Raw genomic sequence first — 22,169 nt, forward strand, 5'->3', positions numbered from 1 at the left:
CAGAATTTAATTGCCTTTAAAAGAAAAATAGTTGAACACTATCCTGATTTTTAAAGAGAGGAAAAGAAAGTAGAGATTACACAGTCCCACAATAAGCATCAATCATGCTCGTGCTGCAGCTACAGCATTCTGTACACCCAGTTTTTGAAAGGATATGGCAGAGGCAGGAAACAAGATGAATAGGAGCCTGATGTGGTTTCTGTATGAAAGGAACCAAAGAGAATGGGACAGTTTAGCACGGAGAGGAGATGAATAGGAATAGGCAAACTGCTGTACTTAGAATAGTACATTATAAAGAAGAAAATGAGATGCTCATAGTTATCACAGAGTACATTGAATTATTCTGAAAGGCTAGTGAAAGGAAATACCTTCTACATACCCTGTAATTAGTCTCCTTGTATCAAGATAGTATCAGTGTAAATCCCTAGTATGATCCAAAAGAGGATGCTTCAGAAAGTCCAGATCCTGATCTGAACCTGAACTTTATAGCTAGAATGAACTTCAATGTACCTGTTTAAAAGTATTAAGACTTGTCAGAGAGAGAATATAGGTTGTAGAAACAAGCGTACACAGACGACATCTGTATTTCACATTTATCTGCTTCTCTGCACTAAACACAAAGGCCATTGTTCCTGTTTAACATGACACCACGTATCAATGAAGTCTGAAAAGAGAATGCTATTTCAAAGGAAACCTTTGCCCTCGACAGTGGCAGTGGCTGCAGAGGCAGCAGTAAATGGTTAAGGACTTATTTGCCTGAGGAGGTCCTTAGGAGTAGAAGCTGTTCTTTAAATTTGTATCTTATTTCATCCAACATAAAGTAGGAGAGTCAGCAAGGCCTAAATCCCAGTGCTTATGCAAACCCTGAGAAGCAGCAAGCAGCACCATGCAGTGCAGCATGGAGAGCTGCACCCTTGTGCTCGGTACATGCCATTGATCACGCCACTAGGAACTCCCCAGAAAAACCCACGTCAACAAAAATTTCCACCTTGTTAGAACAGAAGGCTAGTCCTCCTTCCTCAGTTGATCTTTCACCCGGGTGTTGGTATGCCAGGACTGCACAAGAACATCCTCCTACCAGAATAAATTGCAAAAGCTGGTGTGCAATCAATAAAGGTTTGGTTTAGTGATAGCTACAGTGGGGCAAAAGCAAACCCCCACTGCAGACAAGCCCCAGCTGAGATCTATGAGGCATTCGAAGTGGGCCAGGATGTTTTATTGGTAAGGCAGGTCAATCAACATGTAATTGATTTTAATTAGCACTCTGTTAAACTCTTCACATGCAGCCAGCTGTTAGCTCCATCACCAGCAGGTGAGTTTCATAGAAAAAAAAATATGTACAAAATACCTTCCTGCAACATGAAAACTTGAAAGTAAATGATTTCTGAGCTGGTCCTGAGCTGTAGAAACTTTCACCAGTTGTTCACTAGTATGAAGGGCAAGCAATCCAGCATCACTGGCAGCTGGATTTTTAAGGTAGCTTTTGATCCTTGGAGGGCTAATGATCATTAAATAATGACATATAAACCCAAACCACAATGTGCTGGATAATCTTTCTGCAACCAGACAGTTACATCCACATAACACAGTGATGTGACTATTGATTACATTACAGGCTAAGCCACGGCTATTTAATTAATTTCTGTTGAGGTCTACTGAGTAATTTGCTGAGGAGTCCTCTGCAGGAAGCACTATGGCAGCCGCTGTATGTTGACTTCAGGGCCAGTAACTCTGATTGTGACCAGCAGCTGTTCCTCAGGGGACTGGCAGGTTGCTAGAAAATACAGGACCTCTGTAGGACTGTAAGAGACATCCCATGTCTTGGTGCAGTCTGGGTGAGATTGACTTATGGGCCAAACCAAGTTGAAATCTGCTGTTAAGGTAGCTCTGGTTTCAGCACTCATATCTTCTGCCTTAAATGGTTCCTTTTGCCCTCACGTTCCCTGCTTGTCTCCTTCCTAGTTTTGACCATCTCACATGCTTTCCTCCCTTTCTGTTCCTACCACACTGTGGACGTGCTGTGCCATACAGCACTTTGTTACATACTTTTCCATATTACAGGTAAGGAGGTGATGCCCTAAAGTGAAGGTCCCCAAGCATGTGCAAGTACCTTGGTCCTATTGATTACAGCAAGATTTATAAACTAAATCCATTAAAAAATTCATGCAAGGTTTTAAAGTTGCAGCTATCAGTGCCAAAAATCCACATTTAGATCATCCAGTCACCACTTCTCAGCTCCTGTTGCAAACCCTTTAGGAGTTTTCTATACAGAAGTGTCTACATCTTCACTTTTAATTTCATTAAGAGCCTTGAAGGGCTGCCTTCGAGCACTTTACTCTTGACAGAGCTGAGCAGGTTGGCACCAACTTCATGCATCAGCCCAGCTGTTCATGGAGCAGACATTTCTCCACACCTCTCCTCTTTGCATGACTCAACACAAAAAGCACTCAGTGCCAGCCAGCAAGCTGGACGCTACATAAACGCCACTCAAAGAGCAGCAAAGAGGGCACCATTCCCTGTGCTGCTTTTCCAAGGTGTTAGGTGTCGGGGGAGACAGAGGAGTAATCCCTTCCTCTGCCAGAGAAAACTTGGAAGCAGCCTTGAGACAACCAGGTGATGGCAGAGGGAAGGGGGAGAGGAGCGCTCATCACCTCCTGGGCAAGCAGTCACACTTAGTAACTATGTGTGATACAGGTCCCAGAGAGCGAGGAAATCCTAATCTCAAGGAGCATCCCTCCAGGAGGGATGGCCCTGAATGCAGATCTTTCTCCTAGCAAACACCTTGCTAGTTGAGTTTATGGCAAAGGTGCATCCTGTGCAAAAGGGGATGTCTGCAGCAGGGTGGAGAGGGAGCAGATATGCAAATCCCCATGCATAGAGCACTACACCGGATGGTAAAAATCACCATTCAGATCACCTCAGGCAGCCAAGGAAATGATACAGATATCACCCCCAGGGACCCAAGCAGGACAACATCTGTGCTGCACAAGAGGGAGCAGGTTCTCATTGGTCTTCAGAGAGGTTCCAATGCTTCATTGCAGGGGACAGGTGAGGACTCGGGCTTGTAAGTACATGAAAAAATTCTTTGCAGCATGAAGTAGCGTGCCCACCTCTTGGAGCAGGTTGGACATTGCCCTGACATCTCTTGAGCAGAGGCCAGCTCTGCTGGGCCACTGCGGATGCTGTTCTGCCCCGGCGTGCCGAGACCCTGTGTTTGCTGCAGGGAAGCATGGGTCACCAAACCCAGGGCTGCAGACATAGCTCAGACCTAAGGCCCGGGGGGGCTAAGGAAAAGCATGCTGTCAGAGCGTGAGCCCTTCTGTGCTCTCCCAGCAGGAGCTTGGCCGCTTTCGACCTTCACTGGCAGACATTTGAATGCTACCAAAGAGCTACCATTATAGGTGCTGAAAATTTGTATTTGCGCCCAGAGCTGGGTACCTGGGTCCCAAGGAGCTTCCCATGTCCTGGGCACGTAGAAAGTCTGCAGCAGCGCTGGGGGTTTATCATAAGCCTCAAGCTGGAATGACTGAACCACTTTTCTTCCTTCTCAACTCACTGGAGACAAGAGAAAAATGAGTTTCAGACTTGGCATTTAGTGCTCAGACAGTCCCTGATTTGTCATAGATTTAATTCAGGTACACCAATAGTCCATAGACTAAATTGCATCAAATATCTAGGGCCACTGAGGAAAGGTAGCTGGCATTTTTTCACATTTTTATACATGACAAAAATACAAAATTTCACTGAAAAAAAACCATTTTGGTAAAGCTTTCACCATTCTTTAGGGGGAAAAAAAAATTGTTCATTTGTCAAATTTTCCTTCTTGTTTTTTAATGTGACTCAGTAATGGATTATGCAGGCTTCATCCCAGACATGCAGTAATTACTCTGTGGATGAAGGATTTACAGTCAGGTTGTTTAATTGGGAACTTTTCACATACACTCATTTTCAAATACATAAATAAATAATCTCAGAAGCAGCTAAACTCAGTATTAGTAGCTGAATTAAACTTGCCTATTTCTGAAGTTCACAGTCCCATTGCCTGGGGAAAGAGTAAGAGAGCATGAGACATTATAAAGCAGCAGAGAAATACTGAATTGATTGGAAAAGCTGCCTTTCCCCTTTTGGTACTAGCGCGTGCCGTGACAGCACCCAGCAGAGCTTGGCTTTGCTACTAGAATGACATTAAAATGTAATTGCTACAAAGGTGACCAGCCTGATACGTGGACCTATAGTGTGGTGATTTTTTTCCCTAGACATGAAAGAGAAAAGAAACCCTTAACTGAACCAAGCTGAAATGAAGAGGCCACAGTCCAGGCCAGCTTGGAAGAAAGGATGAGGTTAAAAGTCATGTTGTGTGAGATCCATTTTGCCCCCTTTTCCATTCACTTATCACCACCTCCACAATGACTAGCTAAATCCTCATGGGGAAAACCACTACATAGATTTTTTTTTCTGGCAGCTGAAGTGAAACTTTGTTGATTTGACAGCATCTCAGATAAATCACATACAGATCTAGAATGCAAGATTTCCCTGACAAAAAACAGTTTGAAGGGAACTCAGACAACTCCATCAATAGCGACTTATACAGCTGAATATCCAGAGGGAATGTATAAAGCAGTAGGAAGTTTTTCGGGGAGGGGGGTGTCAGAAGATTGCTTGTAAGAAACGTGATAAATGTAGATTTCAAAATACTTCTAAATTTGATTGTGCATGGAAGTGAGATGAAACAGTGAATTGCACCAGTTTTGAAATTTTTACATTTTATTTCAGCAACAAGTATTTGCTTATTTGTTCAAAAGGGGGAAAGGGAATAGCATAAGATTTCCCATAGAAATTTGGAAGACAGTCTGAAAATGAGTCCTGGTGGTGTCAATATGGGCTTTTGTAAGTTTTGTATCATACTGTGCCGGGCCCAGCCAAGAAGAGACCCATTTTAGGTACAGTGGAATGGAAAAGATAGCTCCTACTTGGAAAAGCTTACTCTGACCAGCTGGGTTTGAGACTCATTTTTCTTTGCCATTTGGCTTAATGAAGTCTATAAATGTATAAAACAGCTCCACTGTTACTATCATTATAGCAGTATCATAATTTACTACTTGATCTACAACTCTCACTTTACTACTGTTCCTTCATGGTACTTCAGGATGCTGAGGTGGAGAAGCAAGCTGAGTCTCTCACGGAGCGTTTCGTCCCTGGAGCATGAGGTGTGTGACTGGAAACCAGAATCAGCTCCTCAGTCTGCCCTGGGGCAGGCAGTTTAAACAGACCTTGTGTATGGAAACAAGTAACAGTTTTAGAAAGCTGGGAGTGGATCATGTCTCTTGGTTCATCAGCTCTAGGCCATGGCGCTCTCAGACACTACTGTCTGAAAAGCCCTTTTAGAAGCTCATCAAGTTCCATCTTCTAGTCTTGTGGGTTTTTTGACCTCACTGTTAAAGGGGTGATCTGGAATCTAGTTTTGCTAAAGTCCTTTTTTGTGTTTAACTCCCTCCCACTTTTTATTTTCTGAGCATAAGCAAGACAACATCTTCTATCAAGAAGAGCTCCCCCACTCTTCATATCATCATAGCACCCCTTCACAGTATATTTTCTAAGTTAAGTTCGTCCTTCTTGAACTGGGATGACCCAAACTGTCTGCGACATTCCAGTTTAAAACTGTTTCACTATTTATAAGTACTTATAAATAGCAGTTTACCCAACTAATTATTTGACTGGGAACATAAGATGTTGTCCCAGCCCCCAAAGGTTCTCAGCCACCTCTTGTGCTAAAAAACACACCCAAGAATATGTGGCAAGACCATTGGTGAATAAACAATTATCCTCAGTTCTGAGTCTTTGATTTTGCATTTTGTTAGGGTACTTGCTGATTGAAAAGGGGATATGTGGGTTCATTTTTGGAGAATTAATCTATTTGGTGACAGTTCTAAACTCATGGTTGCATTCCCTTGATCTCTCTTTAATTTAATATCTGAACAAATGTGTCTCCATTCTAGTCTTCTGAAATGATCACCTTGGGTTATCTGTCAATGTATGTATTGGACAGTGTGTTTGTTCAACAGGTGTGCTGAACATGGAAAACTATTAATTATGTCCATATTTTTCAGGATAATGTTAATTAGCCTTCATGGCAAATTAAGACCTTCCCTGTTTTGGTAGTCCCACACCGACACCATCTCAACTGTAGTAATAATTTACAACTGATAAAAGAAACACCAGCCGTCTAGTGGGTGGTCTCTAAGCAGGAAATCAGAAGACAAACTATTTCTAGCTTGCTTGCTTGCCTGCGATATGAATAATGATTCTTCTGCCCCTCAGCTGGTTTTCTGCGTGTATGCATATTTTCTTCTTGCCTTGCCTCCTTGGATTTTAAGGTGATTGGGGCATAGCAAACTACATTAGCAAGTAATTTGGCACAACAGGTATGTAACCGTAGAGCAAAACTGTCAGAACTGGGGACCCAAGGGCCACACTATTCATCTCTTGTTTTATGTAGCCCATTTTGTTCTAATCTGATTCAAAGCACCAAAATCCCATTAGCAGCCAAACCACCTATGTTTCTGGTTCAGTTTCATTAAAAAGCAATCCAGTTTGCTTTCTCCAAAACCAGACTGTGATAAGTAGAGGTGGTCAGGAGTTGCTTGAAAACTGCACTCCTGCTCTGAGCTAAAACACCAGTGTATACCAATATGCTCTTTCATTGTATTGTATATTGTAAATTATCTCAGGCTGGAGCTTTCAAAACCTAAAGCAACATAAATAGCCTAGAAAGAGCAAGTAGCAATACATGAACAGAAGAGAGATAGAATAAAGATATTCTCCATATTATGAAAAAATACTAGAGCAAACCTATGCACAAATACAATCTTATTAATCAAAATATTGGGAATGTTTGCAATCTTGATAGAATACACTGGCATTTCTGAAATTGTAGCTTTCTGAGTTCTTCACTTCATGATAATTAATTTTTACTGCTTCCATGGGACACAAAACCAAATATTAAAATACTAGGGTCTGGCATAAGCCACAGTTTCCCCTTTTCAGTCAGTAACAAGTCCTTTCTTTCCAAAAATATTCAGACTGGACTTTTTTATCGTTTTCTACCAAATATTTTGTTATTTCAGATTGTGTTTTTTCATGAGTAAATAATTTTGGGCACTTTGGGCCAAAAATCAACATTTGCATCTTGCAACTCCAAAAAAGAGCCAGTAATTCAGAAGACAATGGCAAAAACTAGATCAGAAACAAGATCTTCAGAGGTCTCCTCTCCAGCACCGGAGTCATCTGACCACAGCTGTTCCTGACTACTAAAGCAGGGCTTGATGACTGGGAATCAAAGATCACAGTGATGCAAGTTGCCTCTCCTTCCTTCTTTGAATACTGTAGAAACTTGTTGACATTTTGGAGTGAAGTAGGAGAAAGTTGTGCTGAAAAGTAGCTTGTTGCACAGAATTCACTTAATTTACTTGAAATCTTTTGCTTTTCCTTGGATTTGTTCACCTAAGTGGTAACTTGTGAATCTATCTTATTAGGCATTTGCCTTTTGCCATTGGGTGTGGAATGCTTTTTGACAGCCACTGTTGCACAGGGTAGCATTCGTATGTAGTAAGTGGAGGCTTAGCAATTGCATATCATCCTCTACCCCAGAGAACCAAAAAATGATGATTCCTGATGTACACAGATGGCTTTTTATCTTCAGGGAAATATCAAGCAACAATCTTTGCACCAGCCTCTGATGTTGTTAATGTTCATAATTACTATATGTTTTTATAATAGCATATTAAGTTTTTTTCTTCTTTATGAAAATTTTCATTCGCCTTTCTTTACTTCCTAAAATGAATCCATTTTAGTTCACTGCCACACTTTCTTATCCTTTCTTCACACTTGTAATTACCAATTAGTTGCTTTATTTTAAGCTAGGGCAAATGTCTGCTGAATGGTACCACCTCCCTGTGAAGCTAGAGGGGCCAGAGATTTGCAGGTTGTAAGCTAGGTGTAGCACTTGCCAGGGTCAGGCACCCAGCAGCAAGTAAAAGATCCTGTATAATCAAGGCTGGGCGATGGGTGTCCAAAGATTATATCTGCACAAAAGGCTGTTTGTTCTCAGAACATTTACCTGTTGTTGACTAGACTATTTTGTTTATAAAAAGAAGATTAAAGAGTGAAAATAATCTCTCCCTTCTGAGGCGTCTAGATGGAGGATGAATTTAGCTCATTTTCTTTGCACCATCAAGACTTACCCGGTTGGTATATCAGATGTACACGCACACACCTTGTGAAAGCCTCAAGAGTAATGCAAACCCAGGAGCTTACATATGAAAGCAGTAGGAACATTCAGAAAGAAAATGTTTCAGCTTATCAGTCTTGATAAAGGCCCAGTTGGGTAAAAATGTCAACTTTATGTGTGTTCCAGCCACTCTCAATCAATCTACCTTCGTATGTAGGTTACTGAGTATGTCTTCCCCAAAGCCTTGAAGGCTTTAAATCTTGTGCCCAGAGTGATGCCATTATTTTCATGATAAAATTGATCCAGGCAGACATCAACTTTCATTTTCATGGTACCAGACTGGTGGGATTGTACTTTTCAGCTCAATGCTTCTAGAAATTCGCATTGCAGTGGTGATGTATTAACTTGATTCTCCTTTGCTTTATATATCACTAACGCTGCACAGGAGAAGTGGTGTTTTTTTCCTTTCTGCCCACATTTGGTATGATATAAATGAATTGCTCAAAACCAGGGGAATTTAATAATCTTTCCACAAGGTCTTACAGTGAGTGTAATTAGTGTACTATAATCCAACCACTGTATTATTAAATGCACTGAAAAAGGTTCAGCGATGAGGGGAGAAAAATAACATTTTAAGGCCTGATGTGTAGCATGCCTGCCTTGTTTTCTTGTCTTTTCCCACATCTGGTTCTGTCCCTTTGTTTTCTCTTGGAAGTTCCACCTCTACTGCCATCATATACTGTATTTATAACTCACCTCATAAATGCTTTTTGTCTCCTTCCCATCTTTTCCTACTTCTCTCAAAACACTCCTCATTGACTCCCACCTCATGTTCATCCCAAGCAGATTTTGTCTGGCAAGTTGTTCTGTCCTTGGAGTCTTTACCACTGGTACCTCACCAAATCTTTGTACAGTAGCACGGTTCTGGGCCTCACAAAATTAAACTACAGGACAAAATCACTAAATGTCTTTACTGCACAAGAGAAAATGGAAGGAAATCTGCAAGCAGGTAACAACCTCTGTTCAAGGGAGCAGACACAAGGTTCAAGCACAGTGTTGTCCAGTTAGGTGGTGGGTTTTGTAGTGTGAGGGCTCCTTGGCGGTCAAGCAGCGTGCTGGGGTGGGAAAGTGTCCTGGTTTCAGCCAGGGTAGAGTTTTTCTTCATAGAAGCTAGTGTGAGGCTGTGTTTTGGATTTGGGATGAGCAAATGTTGATAACATGCTGATGTTTTGAGCTGTTGCTAAGTAGTCAAGGACAGTCCAGCTTCTCGTGCTGGCCTGCTAGTAAGAAGGCTGGGGGTGCACGGGAAGCTGGGAGGGGACACAGACAGGACAGCTGACCCAGGCTGACCAAAGAGATACTCCATACCATATGACATCATGCTCAGTATATAAAGCTGGGATGAAGAAGAAGGAAGGGCTGGAGGGATGTTCGGAGTGATGGTGTCTGTCTTCCCAAGAAACCATTATGTGTGATGGAGCCCTGTTTCCCTGGAGATGGCTGAACCCCTGCCTGCCCATGGGGAGTAATGAATGAATTCCTTGTTTTGCTTTGCTTGCGTGCGCAGCTTTTGCTTTACTTATTAAACTGTCTTTATCTCAAACCATGAATTTCCTCACTTTTACTCTTCCAATTCTCTGCCCCGTCCCACCGTGGAGAGTGAACGAGCGGCTGCGTGGGGCTTAGTTGCCGGCTGGGGCTAAACCACGACAGAAAGGCAGAAAGCTGCTCTCGACACTATCACATGTCTCAAAATCCCTGGGGATCCTCAGGCCACCATCCAGTTTTGGTTTTATATCCATCTTCTTGTCAGACATTGAAATAACCTTTTCTGTGACATATTCTGAACCTGAGGAATTTACCCACACATTTAAACCTTCACTGATCCATAGGTAGGTGGTCAATGAATGGTGTCTTTCTGTCACCTGCAATTCCATTCTATTTTACAGAGACTCCTTCTCAGAAAGTAACTGCAAAATTAAATACATTTTAAGGTTTTTAAACTTTTTTTGAGTATTTTATAGGCATTAACACATGCCTCCATATTTATATGCTAGTGTCATAGCAGCTCCATGCATCCATGATACCTAAAATTTATGTCTTCTTGCAGGGAGAATAGCATTCTCCTTAAATCCTCGAGTCATTGAAAAAATTTCCAGGGGACACCTTTTGGTTTCTGTAGAACCCTGCTGCTTCCATCTCTATCAAAGTCTGTGACACTTCTCCTGAGGATTTGCTTATGCAGAAATGCAGGTGTTAATTCTCAGCAACTCTGCATGTCCAACCCGCTGTGAAAATTACAGAAACTCAGAGCTGTTCTAATTTATTCTGTGTTTCCCACTGCCTCTGAGGGAGCAGCTCTCCAGCATAATCCCATTTCTACTCCTGTTTCCTTCCTTGATGTCTCTTGGACTTTACAAGGGAGATAGAAGTCATAATGCTGCAGAGTCACCATCTCTGGAAGTATTCAAAAAACGTGTGGATGTGGCACTTCAGGACATGGTTTAGGGAACATGGTGGTGCTGGATTAATGGTTGGACTTGATGATCTTGAAGGTCCTTTCCAACCTAGTGATTCTGTGATTCTGTGATATCTACCAAAAGGCGGGAGTCCCTGAGTGCAACAGCTACATCCTACTGTGAACATCCACTGCCACCAAAGCCCCTTACCCTAAGCAAGGTAATACAAAGGTTCCCTAGCATAGCAGAGTCTTAAGTCCATTTTCTTAATAGAAATAATTGTTCAAGCATCTCGTGAAAGTGGGAGTAAATGTTGATGTTAAATTCTAAAAGAGTAAGATGGAAAATTACTTTCCTTAATGAGCAATGTTTTAGCTATTCATGCAGACCTGCTTACCTGAAATGGGGAGGAAGTTTAGACTGTTACATACATTTCCCATTTCACTAGCCTTGTACTGGAGTTTCATAGCTAAACGTCTCCAGTGTAAGTCCATCATTTAAATAACACTGGAACATTGAAACAAATCAAGCTTCCCTTCCCAGGACCACAAGATGCCTTAAGTCTAGATCCAAACCCAAACTACCCCAAAGTTCTGAGAAGCTCAAATGCAGCCACATTACTGGTTAAAAGTAGACCATTTTCTCATGTAACTTCCTAGGTCTGGTGCCTACTTACATGCTATCTAACACATAGAATTATTTGACTGGGAAACCATTGTATCAGGGGTGCAGAAAGCGTTATCATACTTGAAGCAAGCCTATTGATACTTAAGGCTTTTCAGACCATTCTGGATCAATATTGTTCAAATTAAGGACTAATTTATTGGTAGGTATATTCTGATTAGCCATATACCAGTCCTGACTCTATGCCAATGCTTCAACAACCATACCCTTCCCATTTTCTAGCCTCTCTACCTTCATTTCACTTCTAAATTATGAAACTTTCTTCTCCTAGTCCTTTCTTTCATCCTATTTTCCTTCAAAATTCTCTCTCCTTTCCTTTTTCTTGTCTTTCTTAACCTATCATAAAAGAAATTGAACTAACATAACATTTACTACTGCCGTTACACATATGTTCATGGTGGACTACATCCCTTCCCAATACTATATCTGGATTGTTTTTACAGATTTATAGCACGGACTATATTCCACTGTGTGTGCAGTATAGCACAACAAGGCCTGATTTTTCAGTTGGCCTTTATGAATTATGGATAATTACCATTCATGATTAACAATATTAAATTTCTAGAGCACCCCTTCTCACTAAGATCTTGATCCAAAGATCACTGAAGCTAGAGGAAGGACTCCTGCTGATGCGAATGGTCCTTACATTAGACCTGGGCACTGTCATTGATATAGCCCAAAATGGGAACTTAACACTTGGGAAGCCAATGCACGCTAAATCAAATCTTTTAAGGATGAGTCATCACTATGCTCAGCTCTGCTCAGTGACATTTAATAACAGTGTTACAGATTTCCCAAAGTAGTCTTTTATATCTGCATAAAAATGTAAAGAAGCAAATACTGAATCAGCTTGTTGTATAATGAAGAGGGTAGAATTGTGCAGCTTTTACTACTGTGATTCTTTTATCTCCTTTCAATTTAACATTCAGAGTTGGTGCTTTTGAAATAGAAAGCCGTTTTCTTAAGGGATAACAACACTGCAGGGCTTGGAATTACACAACTGAATAGAATATTGAGAAGGATGCATACATGTCCCTGCCAAACAGTTCCAGGTAACCATCACCGGTAACTGAACATAGTCCCCCAGCCCATCTTGATGTGAATATGGTTTTCAGAAAGTACTGGCTCATGCAACACTGTTGCAATTAAAATATTTATTTATAGACTTCTAATAGTTTCAATGCCACAGTTGCAAATTCTGACTTCATTCTCATGCCCTGCTAGGGCATTATTTGCTTATGGAGGAAGTATAGAAATACAAGGGAAAACACCCCACTAAAAAAAAAAGTCTATTTATTTCATCACTTGGTATGCTTTACTTCGTGGCTTTCCAAAGGATGATGGAAAGCATCAAACCACAGTTGTCCAATACGTGCTGCAAGTCCTGGGATTTCAGATGGGCTGGTAGGTGCTAACTTCTCCAAAGACCATGACCTGCTGCTGGAAGACAAGTGGTGCTGAGTTCCCGGAGGTCAGCTCCAGTGGCAGATGGAGCTCATTTGGCATTTTGTGGAGTTTTTGTTGGCTGTTGTGCACAGGAGGTTACTCTGCCCGATCAAGCACTGAGAAAAAAGACCTGGGAAGGGCTGTGTTCTGTATAAGACAGAAGCCAGAAGTAAGATTTAAAAAAAAAAAAAAAAAAGCCAATACATGAAAAAGCCATGAGATGAATGGGTACAGTGTGGGTAGAGATGTTTTGTAGTGACAGGGTCACAAGAACTCCACACTTCAGAAGAGCAATAGGACAAAAATCCACAATGAGACGCAGTCTAACTAACTAGCTAACGTGATGGGCTAGATCACTACAGACACGGTGATAACTAGATCACTGTAAATGTATCAGTGACTGTAAAGAAATATTAGAAGTCTAAAAACTAGGATGGATGAGGAACAGGTTACCCAGAGAGGTGGTAGCTGCCCCATCCCTGGAAACCTTCAAGGTCAGGTTGGACAGGGCTCTGAGTAACCTGGTCTAGTTGAAGATGTCCCTGCTCATTGCAGGGGGGTTGGACTAGATGGCCCTTAAAGGTCCCTTCCAACCCAAACTGTTCTATGATTCTATGATTCTATGATGAACTGAAATGCCTGGTTTAAAATTAAAGTATCCCTATATTCACACCTACGATTTAGGGGCATAAAGATGATCAGTGAGACATTGTAATGCTATGATACAAAGGGGACTCAGCCAATAAGCTGATTCATTTTTTAAAGTTTTGGGGAATATAAGATTAAATAATCATCTTAGAAATAACTTGGGTCGTGGCTTGTAATTCCATGCGCATCAGGACTGCAGAGTTACAGTCTTCCACTACTCACTGAGGAAGGGAGATTAACAAGTCTGCGAAGGCACACAATGATCAGATGCTCCCACATAAACATGCTACATCTCTGAGTCAGTTGTAACACAAGGGCCAATTTTTAGACATGGGAAACAACTCCTCCTTAGCGCAGCTAGTTTGAGCATTTGCAAGAAGAGGAGTAAATTGTAGTTTTCCTTGGTTTTAAGTATGACTTAAAAAAAGGTTTAAGATGCAACCATGACCCAATAATAGTGATCATAATGCATTCAAATTCAGTGTCTTTTCCTTTCAGAGGAAAAATGAAAAAAACCCAAAACACCACAATAAGTAACATTTGATTTTTAAAAGTAGAGCTACATAAAAATGAGGAAATAATTTAAAGCAATTTAAAGCTGCTAAAAGAGGTAAAATTATTTTTGTTGTGGAGGCTGTCTAAAGACTCCATATCAGAAGCTCAGGTTAAAGGTGTATTACTCCGAAAGATCCAAACATGCCAGTATGGATAAATGTTAGAATAAAAGAGACTATTATGAGTAAAAAACATTTGTCAAAAAAAGGGAAATTCATGCATAGGTGAGGAAATAGACAAGAATGTGAACTTTTAAATATAAAATATGCACCTAAATAGATATATATGCATGCTAAAATATAAAATATACTAATGCAAGACAAGAAAGACTAAGGAGCATCTACCTCTGTAGCAAGCAGAAAGCCTACAAGAAAGTTAGTGGGATCAAGAATCATGAGAGACAAGCACATTGCAAAAGGCTAACAACTGACTTATTTGTATTAGCATGCACATCAGAAGTCAGAAAGTTTTCACACCAAAGTAACCCTACCTGGGGAATGAGCTTGAAAGATATATTACAAAAAAAATGTCAGTGAAAATGCTTCAGGGGAAATTAATAATTCATATCTTACCAAATCAGGAGGTAGGATTTATTTTTTTTTTACCTAAAAGCTCCAAAAGAACTCAAATATGAATTTGATCACAACTAATTCTGGTTTGAACAATAGTTTATACAACAGTCCTGTTTCATAACACAGGACTGAAAAATGGCAGCTATGACACTAGTCATAAGCAAAACCTTACAGGGGCGATTCTGGGAACCACAGACCAGTAAACCTGACTTCTGCACCAGGAAAATGCTTAAAGCTATAATAGAGTGGAATTGGCAGACACAGGAATAAATAAATTTGGGAAAAAGTCAGCACCTATTAGTTCTCTTGAATCTATTTTGAAGAAGTCACTGACTGCACCAGTAAGTAGCATTCAGCTCACTTAGTGGGGTTTGTTGGTGGCTACAAAGGACCAGCTCACAAACCCACTAGGCTTTCAGCTGATGGAAGATGGATGTCTCTTCTGTTTTTATAAGGCAGCACATGACGATTTCCCAAGGCTCTTAGTGATATCCCTGTCTTCACTCCACTAAAGCGAATGGGAGTCTTGTTAGGAGCAGGATGAGGCCTGGAGCTTTAAAGTTTCTTCTGTTTTGCCTATGCTTTTGCAGTGGCACATCTTTCCTCCCCTTGTACTTCTTCTGTATGTATTTTATTTATTATCTTTCTTGTCTTCATTTTAATGAGTTATTTTTATTTGAATTCTATTTTTGGTTGCTTATCACCCCAAGTGCCTCTGCAGAAGAGTGGGCCATACTGTGCCCTTTATAAATTAAGTATTACTCACATTATTAATTATTATTATGTTCAGTTCCCTGGAAGGTTTTATACAAAGACAGTTAAAATGCATATATTCTCTAAGGTATGTCTGTAGAGTGATTATGGACTTCACGCTTATACAAAGCTATTGATTTCTCTCATGTACCCTAGTCTATAATACCATGTTCTGTTCCAAACAGACATTATTTTAGTATGTTCCTCCTCTTCATAATCAAGTTTTCTATAAAATTTTATGAAAGGAAAAAAAGAAAGCTGCATAATTTCTCATGCCTTGACAGAAATTTGTTTCTGTTCCCCTTGGGAAGCGGGGAAATTGTACTTAACTTTTGTTTTCATTAGTTGCTCTATATCGCAATTTTGCTTCCACGCAATGCAATGATGACATTTATGAACTTTGCAGGCAGTGAAAGGATTTGCACTTGCAGATGAACTCATAAGAAACCTTGCAGGTATTTTTAAGCAAGGTCTGCTTTGGCTCTGGTTGCTACCTCCATAGCAGCCTTGGGCCGTGGGGAGTTTACACTCTGTAATTTATTTCAGAGGTGCTTGTGAACCCTTTAGGATTTTTGTGCCTCCTAGTTTTGCTCCAGAAGCTGAAGAGCAGCACCTGCATCACCTGCATGTGGTGGGTAAGTACAGCCCCCCCGGGCTCAGGGACACCCCACCCTTGCCTCACCACTGGGGGTTCACAGCATTCAAAGGGAGGAACCTGCTTCCAAACATTTTCTCCCATTCAGTAAATCTATGAAGGTGGACACCTATGAAAACCCCGAAAGACAGAGACGAAGTGAGGGCCATGGAAATCCAGGGTGACAGAGGGGCGCAGACAGCATGAGCTCGAGACCTTTCTCCATGGGGCTTCTCCAAGAGCAGCTCTCCAGCATGGCAACCCACACTCCTGGGGACCAGAGACACAGAAAATGAGGCTCCCTGTTCCAGGGAGGGTTTGGCCACATCCTCCTTCTCTCTGACTCAAGCACTGTTCTGTTTCCCCTCCTCCTGATCCTCATGTGATGGTGGTGAGGGGGGAAAATCTTGGTTAAAAAGATCAATTTGAGAGAGCTATTCTCATTCTCAGCAGTGCCTGAAGTTTATCTAATCCTATTGAACCTTGTCGCTACTGTCATAACATCCATTCATCAGCAATAATCAAAACGGTATGAAACCACACAACATCCCCTCCCTGGGGAGAAGGATGTTCTGATTTGTAGATTAGAAGTATTTTTTTAAAACCCAAAGATTGTCATCAATTCCTCTAAAAATGGTCTTGCTTGACAACACGCAAGTAGAGAGCTGTCTCCTCCTCATGCAAGAGTATGGATACCATTCGCGTCACTGACAATTAACCCTCTACCCTAGAAGGAGAAATTCATCTGTTTGTACGTCCTTTAAACCATTTGACACTGGTAAGCTTAGCTAAACCACCTCATCCCATTTGTCAACCAGTGCCTTTGTGTGATTCCTGTAGGTATTTTAGAAGCCGTTTTAAAACCTGCTGCCTCTCCTGTAGCCCGTGGCTATGTCCAGGTGACAACCCTGACAAGGTGAGGGACGAGCACATTGTGGTGAATATTTGCACTGTCATTTGCTTTTTTATACTGGTTCTTTTTTTTAAAAGATATTCTACAACCTTTGGTTGTGCAGTAACAATCTTTGATTAAATCAGTCATTTTACTGCAAATCATGTAACTAATTACCTTCAGTTATTCACATATGTTTTAATGCAAAATAATAGATTATCATATTAATGACTATGGTGTGGTGAGGGCAGTACTGTCTGTCTGAGTTGTCCTAGTGGCCCAGGGGTCAGTACCTGCCTCTGATCAGGTTCAGACTCTATATTTTGTACAGACTATTTCTTGAATATCAGGCTGGAGAAAGCGGTTGTCTGTGCCTACGCCTGCACCCCCACTGAGACAAGTTAGAAGCAAGGGCGACAGAGATGTCCTTTCATCCTAACAGCAGGGCTAACCACTGCCAGGCATCAGCCAGTGCTGGAATGTGGTACAGCGGGTAAGTAAGAGCAACCCTCCGTAAAATGATGAACTAGCACGATCCAGCTGTCACCACTGAGTTTGAAGTCCCATTAGAGAGATGGAAAAGCACCACGAGAGAGCAACCAAGTCAGCCACACTTTAGGTACTTGGCAGACAAAGTAACCATCGCCTGGAGGAAACGTCTTCAGCTGACCTATTTGTGCAATGGGAGCTGGAGTCCTGGTCTGAACTCGTGCAAGGAGCCAAAGCAAAAGCAAAATTTCTTCCTTTCGAGCAGCTTTATCACGCGAAAGTGAGTGCTGCTGGAGGGGCTCACCTTCAGTGCACAGGCCACTCCGTCCAGCAGAGCTGGTGCAGGGAAGGAGGGGTAGCAGGAGACGTGAGTACCAGGGCTTGGGGGCTGAGCCAGCTGCCCTTGCTCGCCTCCGGTCCCTAGATTTGCGGCACTCTCCCATTACACATCCCGCAGTAGCACATGAAGTGCAATCCCAAACCACGCGGCGTGTGCTGAACGCAGTCGCTTGGAGGCAGAAAGCGGCAGGAGAGGAAACGCATCGCAGGCATCGCAAAAAGGGAGCAGGGCCCACAGGGGACTGCGGCGGTAAGTGACAGCAGCAATATCTCCGCTGCCATTCTCTGGGGCCGAAGAGATCATCCTCATCTCCTGAAGCTCAGCCCTGCTGGCCTTGAGACAGCCCAGAGCCCTGCCCCAGCTCTGCCGGGGAAGTGCCGGTGAGCCACCCCGCTGCCGTGCCGCTCGGCAGCTCGGCCACGTACCGGCTCGTGCCACCGCCTCGGCGGCACATCCAGGAACGGCCGCGGCCAACAGTAAGTAGCGGTTGTAAAGCAGGGATGTGCACGGGCTCAAAATTTAAGCTCTGTCCCTAAAATGAATTGGAAGCATCTGGCTGTTTTGCTGTCGCTGGGTAATGATGCAGCCCTGTCGCAAGCCCAGATGTGATTCTACATTCCTGCAGCTGTTCTGGTGGGAGTTTCAACACTCAAAACATCTGCTACTGGGAATCAGAGGCACGATACTTACATGATCTTTTAGGGCTGTTATGTTTGTTTGCGATTTTGTTTTTTCCTTTCCTTTGGAAAATACATTTTATTTATGTAACGTCATTTTCCATTTGTCCAGCAGTGACCGCTTCCCCAGTGAGAGGGGATCCCCATGTAAAGTTGTGCTATGCATCCGCAGCAATGGGCATGAAACACAGCAGATTCAGGGTGTTGCAAATGAGGCTTATGGAGGTTGACGCTGCAGAACATTACGGTCTGTCATGTAAATATATATGTAGGGAGCTGCTAAAATGAAGTCATTACTGTCTGCTGCATAAATATGTATTCAGACCATCTTAATAATACAGAAATGCCTGTCTATCAGGTAATTACATATTTAGACTGTGGGCAAAAAGAGTGTTTTGACATCCAATAGTTACTTACATCTATTAAAAAAAAAATAATCAAGGCAAAAGAGATGAGAAGACCATACCATGACTTTACAAGGACAATAAAGGGAAGATGAAAGTGTGCAGGAGAAAGCGAACTCTGGGCTTTGAGGAGGTGGTAAAACCTTATAATGACGACACTGATCTACTGAATTTTCTAGGGGGAAAAAATGCAGTCTGGCTGGGACCTCTAAATACCAGGATTAATGCTGAAGTGAAAGTTCATGATTATATTACTCAAACCCATTAGAAACAGATTTTCTAATGGAAATGCTGACTTTGCACTGTAACACAAGCAGTCGATATTATAATTTCTTATTTCCTGTTACCATGGACAGTTAATACACGGAAAAGAAACAGAGGACCTGGAAAATTTATACAAGAGACCGTGTCATGCCATTTGTTACCATGCTGTTAATTACACTTTGGTTCTCACTGAGCAACTCGGTGCAGGCTCGCCAGCCCCCTGCATCTGGAAGCCAGCCCTGCCCTCCCGCTCTGGGCAGCTAATCCTACACCTTTTAGCAGAGGACATGCTACCCCGCCAAGTCTTCTGCATGCTGATCAACTCCCAAACACCCATGAAAGTGATAATCGTCGTGCCTCCGGTCCCCGTATTACTATATAGGAGTGAGGTGCCTGGAGGCCACGGTGGTGGTCACAGGGCTGATGGGAGGGTCCATCCGTGCAGGACTGGCAGGCAGCACCACACCTAGGGGAGAGGGGGAAAAGCCAGAGCAGGTGACAAGAGAAGTTGGGGACACCAAGGACAACGTGGTAGGGGCGGCAAGAGAATGGGGGGAAAAGGCAAGGAATGAGAAGATGGGAAAGGTATGTCAGAAAAGGAAGGAAGGCAGCCTGGAACAACTGCTGCCCTCAGAAACATTGCCTTATCCGTGCACTGCATGATGGGGCTGCCTGGAGAAGAGCCACTTCTGAACAGGGTAGGGGCTCCTGGGACAAACTGGGAAGCCTTGAATTATCCACCCCAGCATAGGGAAGCAATGAGGTAATGGAGCTGAAGGGGAGGCAGGGAGCCGAGGGAAAGGCACATCAAAGAGATCAAGCAGAAATATTATCTTCTTTTGCAGTAGGGGAGGAATCCCCCATTTAACTTTTCTGTGTTTCCTTTGGATTGTTTTCAAGCGAGGCACCCTGGGCTGCGTGCTGTGTCTCAGGCAAAGAAAGCCCAGCACCTCACTTTGGCATCTCGGTCAGCAGTAATTTATATTGCTGTTCCTCCTTAATAAAATCCATCGTGCACTCCAAAAGAGTAACTAGGACACTTAGTTTTTATTCCACATGCATCTCATTTGTCTTCAGCAGGTTCTTCCATAATCTCATCATTATTGCAATCACCCTCTGAGGACAGCTGACTTGCATTAATCAGCTAGGCCTCTCATCCCTCACTAGATTCTTTACAGTTTTACTGTGCCCTTGGGCATCCTAACTTTACTTGAAAAATTAATAAACCTCCCTTCTCTTATCTTACCTTATTAATGTCTGTCTTTGTAACCCATTATCCCTGCATCTCTTCGGTGACCATTTGAGGATGTGGTTACCACCAAAGGATTGTGCCCCGGTGAGGCAGCACACAAGAGTGCCCTACATAATTGAAAAAAAAAAAAAAAAAAAAAAGGGGGTGGGAGTGATGAGAAAAAGAAAGAAAAAGACCATAAAAACTTTCAAGTCTAACATCATTGTTTACGAGACAGAATAAAAACATGGGAGTTGCTAAGAACCCAATATAGACTATTAAGACTCAAAATAGTTCCTTCTTGCTTTATTCCTCTTTTCATGTAAGCAGCCCCATACCCTGCCGCCCTCCCCTGCATGCCCCAGCTCCCACCCGTTCATTCCTGCTCCCCTTCCCTCTCACGCACCCTATTAAACCTGACTCGTTCGTTTTAGATGTTTCGAAATCCTGGTACATTAATCACTTGTGTTTGCACACACTTTATGTGGGTTGTTGGTCATGGTCTGTAGTTATACTGGCTGTCTCCCTTGCTTACTTAAAAGTACAATCCAATTGAAAATAAAGATTTTGCAGGTTTGCTCATTTCACACAGCGATAGCAGCTGGTAAGTGTCTTTTGCAATTCATCAGAGGCCTCCCAGACCACCTGCTCTTGGCATCCTGCAAACAGCTGGCTCTGTGTAAGTACCATAAGCTATTATCTTACTCAATAAATAATGAAATAAAGAAAGAAAGCAGGACAAAACCACATCTTTGTAAATAACATACATTCATGACTAGCCATCTCTCCTGTTTTAGAGAAGCAGAAAATCAAGTTAAGATCCTTTGCTGGATTTAGCAGTGCCTTATGCCAGAAGATGGAGATAAATCAACACCAATACATAGGGCTCTCTACTTTCTTTCTTTCTTTCTTTTTGAAACCTGCTCTATTTCTGAAAAGGCCATAGGGAGCTTTTGTGAAACTTCAACTAATGTCACCAGTTGTCCCACTATTGAGAGGTGGCTCTTGGTCTTTGAAAGACTGCCCCACTTAAGTTGTTTTGAAATGAACTTTCATCCTCTCCTTCTGGTCCCCAGAGTAGATACAAGGTCACTTTCTCCTCCCCAGTGCTCTGCTGCCCATGAGTCTCCTGCCAGGTCTCCCCAGGGCTGGGGGAAGAGCTGCGGGCTTGGTGGGCAGGAGGGGGCCTGGAGCTGAGATCGGAAGGGCCATGGGCCACTGGAGCTGGAGCATGAAATACATCCCTGTCACTGGGAAGGAACTTCAGAGGTGAGAAGGAGGAAGAAAGAAGTTGATGGGGGAAATGGTGCCAGAATATTCCCTCTGAAGATGAATACAGGTTTTCACAGGAAAGTGCTGCATTTTGGGCACAAAGCCTGTCTCTCATAAGGATTTTTATTTTTTAATCTATGAATTCTATGAGGTGCATCGAACAGATTTCTTGCACTACAGATAAAGGCAATAAATAAATGCAATCTGTTGCATGAATGATTTATATCAGCATAATTTAAATTTAGGGTCTGATTTATCTTACTTTTTTTAAATGGCCTCCTGTTTTATGTTTGCCATAAAGCGAGGATGCGAGAGATGGCAGTTGGAGATCTGACTGCCTGAGCGGCGGCAAAAACCGGGAAATTCAGTGTCTGCCACAGTTTGCAGACACAGAGCCACTCTTTCTCCCGCAGAGGAAAGCCTTGCTCAGGAGGCTGTCTCATTCCATTTAATGCCAGTCCTCTTGCAGTAGGTTATTAATCTCTGCGCGAAAGGATGCCTGACCCCAGCTCCTGTTCTTGCAAGTGAGGACTGGGAGAGGAGTGTCTAAAAGCCAACTTTTAACATCCTATAAAAAAAAAAAAACTTGCGATGGTTTTCAGAGCAACTATTTTCCCCCTCT

Source organism: Phaethon aethereus, assembly GCF_964289735.1.
Source record: "Phaethon aethereus genome assembly, chromosome: 2".
In the NCBI taxonomy this organism is placed as follows: Eukaryota; Metazoa; Chordata; class Aves; order Phaethontiformes; family Phaethontidae; genus Phaethon; species Phaethon aethereus.